Source organism: Triticum aestivum, chromosome 7D, assembly GCF_018294505.1.
Source record: "Triticum aestivum cultivar Chinese Spring chromosome 7D, IWGSC CS RefSeq v2.1, whole genome shotgun sequence".
Lineage (NCBI taxonomy): Eukaryota > Viridiplantae > Streptophyta > Magnoliopsida > Poales > Poaceae > Triticum > Triticum aestivum.
The window spans coordinates 77,262,014-77,272,570 of NC_057814.1; the positions used below are offsets into that span (position 1 = coordinate 77,262,014).

Here is a 10,557-nt window from a genome sequence, read left to right on the forward strand (position 1 = left end):
AACCGGCCTACCTGTCAGCCCCGTTCATACACCGTGGGCGCCAACCGTGGGTGGCAAAACACCCTCTCCTCGCCCGAAATCGTTACCAGCAAATATTTGGGAGATGCGAGATTACCGTCCTATCCCCAACCGACGTGATGTCTGAAATTTTAAACGGGGGATAAGTTCGTAACTTTCCCACATTTCAGACAAGCACGTCCCAAAGTTTGAGATCCCCCTCCCCCTCCATTTCCCCATTCATACACCGTCGGCGCCATGACAACCTCCCCACTGCGGCCAGCGTCCTTCGTTCGCCACCCCATCCTCCACCTTGCCGGAGCCACTACTCCTACCCCGTCGTCCACTACAAGAGATGGACGTCTCTCATCCACGACGCCGGACCAGGATCCTTTCATTGCGTCGTCTCGCTGCATCGACGCTGTCGTCCACCTTGCCGTTGCCGCTCCTACGATCGCCTCGTCCATGGTAACAGGATTTATCCCCCGACCCGGCCGTCTGCCGTCTAAAGTCTTCTTCCCCGCCGACGACAGCCATCGCACCCGCAGCACCCTCAATGTATCAGCAGGGGCCTACACGACGTCGCAAGAGAGGTGGTACTCTTCCATATGTGCTTAAGTTATTGATCTCACCCGGAAAATAGATCGTAAATTGTTTACTATACTTCTCTTGTTGGTACCAAATCGTAGTGGCTAGTTGAAAGCAAACATTGGTTGTGAAGTAGCTTTGTCCGGTTTGCACCTTCAGATCCGTCATGGCACGGTCACTATACTCGTAAAGCTTATGGTTTCCCCCCTTTATTTTCACTACCATAATCGTAGGTGATTCACTGCTTCGTGTCGTGCTAGCACTGCTCCTCAAGACCTCAACCCATCAAGCGAAACAACATGCCACTCACAATTCCAAAGCTTACGTGTTGAAATATGAATCTGATAAGATGCTCACATTACTAAAACAGAGAACGTTTAATTGCTCACCTAATGTTCCTATATTCATTTTGAAAAGCATGTGCGCCACCCACTGGTCCAACTAGTTCCACTTTTCTAATTTTATTCTTGATGCTTAGGGTTTTCCCCTTTTATCTACTCTACTATGATCTGCGTAGGTGCTTTCTGTCGTACTAGCATTACTCCACCCTTCAAGCTAAACAACACAACACTCAAAATTCCAAAGCTTAGTTGTTCAAATATGATTGTGATATGATACTGATATTAGTTAACAAACACATTTAATTGGTTAGCTAAAGGTCCCACTTGAGTGTCCAAATGCATGTCGCGACATATAGAGAGATAGCAGAATTGCATTTCTTTGTCACTTGTTGACTGTACTTTCTTGTCCATACCAAATCTTAGTTGTTATTTCAAAGCAAAGATCGGTTGCTAACTACCCTTTGCACGGTTTGCAGCTTCAGATCTGCCATCCCACTGCCACGGTCAACACTATACTCATCATGCTTATGGTTTCCCCATTTTATGATGACCACGATCAGCCTACGTGGTTCGTGTCGTAATAGCACTGCTCCACCCATCGAGCTAAACAATCTTAGTTGTACAAATTCAAATATGATATTATGCTGATATAGTAAAACTGAGAGATGTTTAATTGGTCACACTACAAAAAACCATTTAATCCATGACAGATTTCCGATGACAGATTTGAAAATCATCATGAATGTCCTGGTACAGCCCGGCAAGCATACTGAAGCCCGCCCTGAAGCCCGGCTAAAGCCCTAAATCTTTCCCCATATAAAAACTAACCCTAAGACCCTCCTGCCCAATCACAATCTCCATCCGCCGCCGCCATGCCTTACCTCTCCTCGGCCCTATCCTCCGCCTCCACCTCCCCGCCTCCAAGCGATGACGACGGCCCGAGATCCATGGTGACGGCGGCTGCAGTGGCCCGATGGAAGCGGCGGCCATCCCTAGCCGTTGCCGCGTGCTTCTGCTACTCACGTTGGCCAGGGATCTGCAGCAGGGGCCTCTCTCCTCCGTTTCCCAGAGCCCGCAGCTGATTCGCCATCCGGAGATTCGGAACAGCAAGCGCCGGACGAGGACCGTAACCTGCTGGAGGCCCGAGCGCGACCTCGTCAACGGCGACGACGCCCCGCACAAGGTTCGTCCCTGCTCCCCCCTCGTCTGCTCTCCTTTATTACTTTCTCTCCCATCCCCAATTAAAATTTCTTGCTTCGATTCAGATCAGTAGGAGCTCTCTGCCTCTCCAATTCCATGGACGGCGACGACCGGGACCCCACGCTCAAACCCGACGAGCTTGAACGGCGAGGTCATCTGAGCCGACCATCATGATTCCCCACAGAACAATAAGGTTGACTCTCTCATTCTGCTTTTTCTTTTCTTTCAATTGCCTGCTGCTCTTGTCTAGCATAGTTCTCCAGGGGCTCACCAATTTTCTTGGACTGAACCTGATGCAGAAAATGTGTTCACTTCGTTTTCCTGATACTCGCAAGCTACAGCCAAGTTACAGCCACCGACAGACTAGCACTGCTAGATATTTCCTTTTTCTTCTCTCACCGTGCGAGCATTAGCAGTGTAGAATTTGTGTTAAATAACTACTAGTTAGACAAGCTGTGTGGTGGTTCACGTTTAGTTCCTAATTAGGCCATGCCAGTAATGAATAAAGCATATTAGTGTTCTTCTCCTTTCTATTGTTATTAGTCTGGTATATCTCTATATTTTTATATCGTCTTTACTCCCTGGCGTAGTTGCAAACTAATAATTAACGATGTGCAGAACTTGTCTAAGTTAGATGTACTCAGTGGCGGAGCTACAACAAATAAGTTGGGCGGGCCAATTTTTTTCTCTAAACCATACAGTTAAGTAGGCATGAGTTAGTGAAATTTCAGGTTGCCTGTATAGGGAAACTGGTAACAGGATGATGTTGTCAAGTAAAATTTGGACAAATAAATGAAATTTCTTGTGCGCTAGCTGCCTGCTGGTTCTATGGTCTTGTGCTCGTCGCCTGGGTAGTTCATCAGTGGCTAGCCGCTGGCAGCCGCCATGGCCATGCCCGTCGTGGCATAGGGATGGGTCACCGTAGGGGTTGCTACATGCGGCGCCCGTCTGCCTGGCTATTGGACCTCTCCATCTCTGAGTGGCTTGCTCAGTGCTGAATCGGGGCAGAGAGCTCATAGCTGGATGCGAGGGAGACATGCTATTGGATTAAGCTGTTACATGTACAAAAGAGTTTTATTTGTCTCTGGAGCTGGGTGGGCCATGGCCTTCTTTTGCCCTCACGAAGCTCCGCCACTGGATGTACTCATCTTTGTTGCTGTTAGGATCAAATATCAATGCTAGTTGAGTCATACTACCTCCATCTTGAATTATAAGTCATTTTTATAGGCTAAACTAGCCTACAAAAATGTCTTATATTTTGAGACGGAGTTAGTACTTGTTAGTTCTGACCATGCCTAGCTTAAGGACTCATTGGTATTCTTGATAAGAAAATCTTGCATATGTTCGTACATGTTCCTATCTGTATTAATATTGGATGTTTCTTGGTGTGTGCATGTGACAGTCAAGGCACATTTTCACAATATATGTTGGTATATGGTGTTGTGAAACTTCTATGATTGAACATACCACGGCAAGATTTAGAAGTAACTTTCTTCCATCTACAAAAGTTGAGAGGCAGAGGGAGAGGCACACAGTTTTACCACTGAATAAGCTACTCCCTGAGCTAGAGGGAGGGGCACAAGATTTACCACTGAATAAGCTGTTCCATTCTACATGATTGAGGCTCTAAAATGAAATAATGAAATAGTGTAACAATCTGTAGCTTTAGATATTTAGAGGCACACATAGATAATGAAATAGTGTAACAATCTGCAGGTTTGAAAAGTTTAGTGTTCTTATTTGATCTTGGTTTGCAGCAAATAATAATATTGGTGTTGTCATTGCACTTTGGGCTCCAATGAAATTCTTGTATTTGTCAATTCTCTGTCAAAAGTTGTTTTAACAGTGTGCTAAGTTTTGTCGATGCGTTGCCTAGGTCTATCTCATGGACACCCAGATTTTGTATGCAATTTTCTCAACACCCAGATTGGAGCCTAAGGTTGGACATTTTGATGGGACTGTGGATCTTCGGATGTTGGTGCTGAGATTGATGTGGCCCTAGCTACATGTAAGCGAAGCTTATGATGTCGATCCTCCAGGCTGCACTGCCATCGTTTTACCTCAGAAACTGTTGGTCGTAATTTTGCATCCACTTGTTAATTTATTTATTATCGTTCCTATCAAATGCTAATTCTTGTCAACTAGTAATTCTTCAGCTGTATGTTGATGATCTCTTATGGTTGCAAGTGAAATGCATCCTTGGGCAAAATGTCCACATTCTTAGATAGGTCTATTACTGTCTCCTTCATAGCCTTCTGGTTTTATTTTCACTATATATCTTTTTTGGTCTAAGTTTCAACTGTCAAGTGTCAACAATATGTGGATATTGTTCTTTAGGGTATATCCAATTTCGTAATGCTCTATATAATAGGGAAGGTTCTGGGGTTGGGTAACCTATTTTTTGCAAATTGGTGGTACCCAAAGGTGTTGTTCCGCCAAATATTAACAAGTTGATTCATGCCTACTTACAAGGATGGAAAAATAATATACTACTGGACACAACTGTAGAAGTATGTAGTTTTTTGTTTTCACAGCGCATAACTATCCCTTCTTCTATATTAATAACTTATCATCAAGGATATGACTGGACATATGATAATTGAATGAATCTTTTGCACTGCAGTATGTACTGTCCCCCTTTGACCAGTGTTTTTGTTTTTCTTGTTCGGATGATATGCACAACTTGACATTTCATTTTTTTACCCATAACTTGGTTGTTTTAATTAATACAGATCTACATGAAACATGTATGTAGTAGATACTATGTTATTCTCACTTGTAGCAGTGCAAGATTTAAGAATTTTGGACAACATGAGTTATTCATTTTTTATATTTGTTTCAATTCTCTTATTTTTACAATCTATTCATATCTACAAATATCTAATGGTGTTGTAAATATGCTAGGTATGATTGCGTACCGGGCTACTTGGTGCTGCCCATCACAATTTGCACTGACATGATAACTTCCATCAAGAGGGCCGACTGCAAGAACTTGAATAGCAACTTCAATAGTTTAAATGTTCTGTTTGTGTGAACTAGATTGTACAGTTTTTTAACTTTCCCAAGTGATATATGTTGTAAACTATCATTTCATGGAGGATTTTGTAAGTTGCTATGTTGTAGATACTTGTGGGTGACTGCATTTTGATTCATATGTGCATGTGAGACAGTTTCGAAATACATGTCTGCCAAAGTTGGCATTAAGATGTGTGTAATACATTATGCTTAAAAATATAGTTGGTGAAAAATGGGCTGAATGAAATAGGCTAATGGGACGAACTAATGGGCTACCCCATGTAGGATATCCATGACGATTTCTGTGACGAAATCTAGTGTCCACGTAGGCTACCATGTCATTCTAGTTGGTCAATTGAAAAGTCTACGTGGCATCTGTCCATGACGGTTTGCTCCGTCACAAAGGTTTGGGCCCTGGGCGGGCCAGTAGTAGATCCTTGACGGCCAAGGACCGTCATGGATAGCACCTTGTCAAATTATGACGCGATATACATGACGGATTTCAAATCCGTCAAGGATGGGCACCCATGACGAATTTTGCCTCGCCTGTGACGGATTAGAATCGTCATGTATTAACAGGTTTCTTGTAGTTTCGAAATGCATGTGAGCCACATATGGAGAGACCGGAAGGAATAGTATTTCTCTGTGCGCTCTGGTTCATCATGGGTGGGCAACCGACATTGTATAGAAAGACTTGTAATATCTTCAATCTGCTTGCTCTTCTGCTCTTCTTTAAGACGATCCTCTTCTCTTATTTAATAAGTATGTTCCTTGTTGGGAAGAGTAGCAGAGACATTTGCGGTCGACTGGTCAGGTCGAGTTGTTCTCCCTTAGTATATTTTGAATCTGTCAGGTCAGGTCAACTTGCTCTTCTTTACTATATGTTGAAGCTGTCATCTGCGAAGTATCATCACTTCTAGAGCTCTCATATTTTGAGTAGTAGGCCACATTATATTAATGCACAAACCAAATTACAGCATGCATGGCACCTCTTAGAAGAATTGTAGAGATAGCACAAAGGGGTTTACAGGGAGGAAATATTGGATTAGAATCACTTCTGCATTACAAAGATAATCTCACTTGTTTTTATGTTTTCATGCATGTCAGGTATTGAACATTATCAAAATTAATATGAGAATGGGCGCACGAGTGGAATATTGCGGAACAATCCACTGGCTAACAAACTTGGCATGGTGGAGGATGGCCTATCTTATTCACCCATCAAGGTGCTTGCTCTAACTTGGCAAGGTTGTATTGGTCGCACATATTTTGCATCTGACCTCTTGCATTACTTCTACTTTGTTACACCATCTGCTTAGTTTAAGCATCATATATGAGTATATGCCATACCTATCCAATTTCTGTACCTATTCCATGTGTCGTCATACTATGTTTTTCCAGTCAAATGTTGTTCTTTCGTAATAGATGTCCAAAAGGAACAGGGTGAGTGCAGATCCTCAAGGAGTACAAACTAGGTATTTGGAAAAGGTAGTGATACCAGTTAAATCAGATAGATCAGCAGCCACAGAAAACACAGGCCCAACTGTACCACACTTTACCCGTACTCCAGTGGCCAAACCCCTATTAGAACTGCTGAGAGCCCAGCGTCAGGTACTGTCTATGATATCAATTCAAAATTTGAACTCCTAAATTTCTGCATTTGACTTACCTTCTCTCTTGTATGAAAACTAATTTCAGATGAATCTCCTTGCTCAAAGGATCATAGGATCTCATGACAATACTAGGCTCTGCATTGCTCTTGTCAGTACCTCTTGCCCTATGTCTGCATTCTTACACTCATTGCTATTTGATTATGTAGCATCACTGTAAATGTTCGCTTCTTTATCCTCCCTTTGCTTGAAATTATAAGATCTATATTTACTCTTAGATAAATGTAGAATTAACACAATGGTTATGAAGTTTTAGATTGCTCATGTAAGTACCTGTTGTCATGTACTCCCTCTGTATCGAATTAATTGTTGATCAATTGGATGTATTTAGAACTTAATAGTGCTAGATACATCCATTTGAGCGACAAGTAATAACGGACGGTGGTGGTATTACTGTACTTGCATCGCGAGATAGTTGATTGTCTAGCATTACTCTGCATCTTATCTGCCCTACCCTCCACTATCGCCAAATTATCATATCTACATTTACTTTTACCTAAATGTTGAATAAAGCCAATGCCACTGCACACGTTGATGTCTGCATTCCTCTTGTCAGTACCTTTTGCCTTGTAATGCTGTACTTAATTAATTGCTATTTGATTATGTATCATCAGTCTGCACCTGAGCTTATATAGCCTCTATTTCTTCCAATAGTATTTGATCTATATTTACTCTTTTGAAAATGTAGAATAATGGCAACGCTTATAAAGAATTTTCTTTGAGGAATTTATTGAATTATCCTTCCATCAACATGGAGAAGGGCTTTGTCCAGCCCATGTTAACATGTAATGTAAGCTCATCCTTCTCAAGCCTTCAAACTTTGTTCTAGTGTAGATTTGGATAAGCATCATTTCCTCCACTGCTGTTTACTTTGCTGTTTACATCTGATTGGATGTTTGCAACAACTACCAGTTTTAAATTGTAGTTCTAAAAACATGTTCCTTATGCAGAACAGATCCATTTAAATGCTTATATAATTGTGAAACCTGTTACGTGTCTCCTTGTTTCTCTTTTAGAGTCGTATCTCTTATGTTAGGAAAAACTTTAGGGAAGATAGTGAGCCAAACCATCTTGAGGACAGCGAGATGACCCCAAGGACTTGTCTTGATGAAGACAGTGAGTTGAAGCTACTCACCAGCAGGTGTGAGACAACCTCTGTGCAGTCGCTGCCTCAATCAGTTTGACTTCTTCAGTCTCAACATAAAGCGAAAATGCTTGCTTGAGCTCAGCTCCGACTTGAAGTCAAAGATATAATGAAGATGTGAGGGGACTGCCGTGCGCACTATGGTGCCATACAGCTAGGGGTGAAGCATCTATTGTTGATACAACTGAGGTCTCATCAGCTTGTTCGGCTGCTTGCGGGGCCTGACCTTGCCAGGTCTAGTGCCTTCTGAAGTGCTCTCAGTTTTGTATATTCTTTTGTCGGCGCGTTTATATGCACGGGTGGCGACCTTTGATGCCCAGTTTATGTAATCCGCGGTCATGTTGCGCTTTATTATCACCGGCAGCGAACTTTGATTCCCAGTGGATGTAATATGCCGTAATTTCTTTATTGTATAGTCTAGGTTTATACCGGTATGCTGTAATTTAGGCCGGAAGGTTCAGTGGATCTCAGTGTTGTCGGTCTTCAGGCCGGCCCGTTACTCATATGGGCCAAAACGTGCGCCTATAATCATCTTGGGCCATTAGCAGGTCTAAACCTATAGTAGTTTCCCGCAGGCCGAGTAAAGTTCTGGCCAGTTAGGCCAGAGAATACCATGGGCTTTTAACAGGCTAAAACCTAGATTGGGCTAGCATTGAGCCGAAAAATTCATGGTCCAATACATGCCGAAACTGTCTAAGGCCCATGTTGGGCCCAAATAGGATGAGCAGTTAACATGCCAAAATATATCTCGGGCCTGCTTGGCCCAATAAAACTATGGGCTTTAAGCAGGCCGATATCCACGCGGGCCATATGCCCAAAAGTGTCATGGGCCATTGTCAGATGGGCTGTAAGCAGGCCGGATTCAACGCAGGCTGTAATTAGGCCCAACGTTTACACGGGCCATTAACAGGCCGATACGCCAGTTGGGCTGAAATTTATCCACGAAGACTACGGGCCATTAAGAGGCCTAAAGTTACTTCGGACAAGAAATAGCCCAGTTTCTGTGTGGGCCGTTAAATGGCCTAAAGTTAAACCGGGCTGACAACGTCCCAGATACTCCATGGGCCGCTAACAGGCCGAAACTATTATCAGGCTGAACTGGTAAACGGGCATTTAACAGGCTGAAATACAAACCTGTCTTAGAATGGGCCCAAAGGTAAAGTGGCCTGTTAACGGGCCTGATCCAATGTGGGCCGTAATTTGGCCCAAAACAAGGCAGGCTGTGAACGGGCCTGATCTGCTATGGGCCTCAATTTGACCCAAAACATGGCACGCTGTTAACGGGCCAGCCCACTAGTGTCTGAAAAAACATGGTGGGCTTTTAGCTAGGCTGGCCTTTTCATTGGAATGGGCCTCTATTGGGGCATGCCACGTGTTGACGTATCATAGGCGCCTCCTGTCCAATGAGTGGATGACATCTGTCCCAACGCGAGGCTGACACGTGGTTCCGTCGGCCAATGAGAATTTTCAGGTGGAAAATCCCCATTGGTCTGGGCTGTTAACGGGTTATCGGATCCAAAACTGGACCCGATAGCCTAACGGCGAGCCGTTATGGTTGATGCCACGTGTTGGTCACCCTTGGTGAAAGCACTTCTATGATGCGTGATTTATCGTCATGGAAGTGGACACTTCCGTGATGATAATTTTGGTAATGGCATGGAACACTTCTACGACAACACAGGTATGGCTATCTTGATTCTGTCATAAAATTGTCATGGATGTACATGCATGAAAGAAAACATGACCTACTGTGACAAACACGTGTCATCACGGAAGTGTCTTTTTTTGTAGTGCATGGATATCAGAGAGGTTCAAACTAATATTACCACTTCTAAATCTGGTTTCGAAACCTCATAATTTTTGCAAAGGGGTCAGCCACTAAGAAGTCATGTATGGGGTTGACATGATGACTTCCGATTACTCTGTCATCTGAAGTTCTAAAATGAAATTCAGCATTTTTGGAGCCTATTCCATTCTGCCGCAAGCGCCGGCGCTAATCAACAAACCATTCATTTTTGCGAAATAAGTGTAGGCAAAACCTCATTTCCTTCAGCACCCTTGCTCTGAGAACAAAGAACCTGGCGAATATAATCTCCGGTAAGGTCCCTCGGTAGGAGTTCAAAGTAATTTCTGAGAGACATGATTGTTATATTGTATCACATTATCCCCCACTGGGCCTAATCTTATCTGCAAAAGAAGAAAACATGTTAGTGCCTACATGCAGTTTTGAACATTACGACAGGCCTATTTGGTTTGCAGGATTTGTAAAATGCACTAACATACCATCTTCGATCTGACATGATTAACATGGCATTTGATTACATTCTAGAAAAATGTAGCCTTCTTCACAAGATGTTGGAGTGGATGAAAAGTTCCCTAAGAAAACTAGTACAGATGAATCCAAAGGAGAAAGGCTTATTGATTGTAACCATATGGATCAAGCAACCAATATGGGGGGGGGACATGTATGTACTGAAATTCTCCAAAAGAACCTTCAAAAATCGTAGTACATTGTCATTGTAAACTTGGAAAAAGGTGTCACAAATTGAACTCCCTTATGGTTAATATTTAACAGGAAAGGAACATCACCTCAATATATAGC

General features: G+C 43.0%; 1 long non-coding RNA gene across 4 annotated transcripts; it reads left to right on the plus strand.

The window, feature by feature from the left end:
• The first annotated feature begins 1,788 nt into the window (after positions 1–1,788).
• Positions 1,789–5,299, plus strand: LOC123166679 (uncharacterized). Of its 4 annotated transcripts, none has more exons than XR_006483644.1 (4): positions 1,789–2,109; positions 2,192–2,319; positions 4,003–4,200; positions 5,031–5,299. It is a non-coding gene; the product is annotated as an uncharacterized lncRNA (long non-coding RNA). The 4 variants fall into 4 exon arrangements; XR_006483646.1 differs by having other exon boundaries at positions 4,053–4,200; XR_006483643.1 differs by having other exon boundaries at positions 2,192–4,200.
• The last annotated feature ends 5,258 nt before the right edge of the window (positions 5,300–10,557 follow it).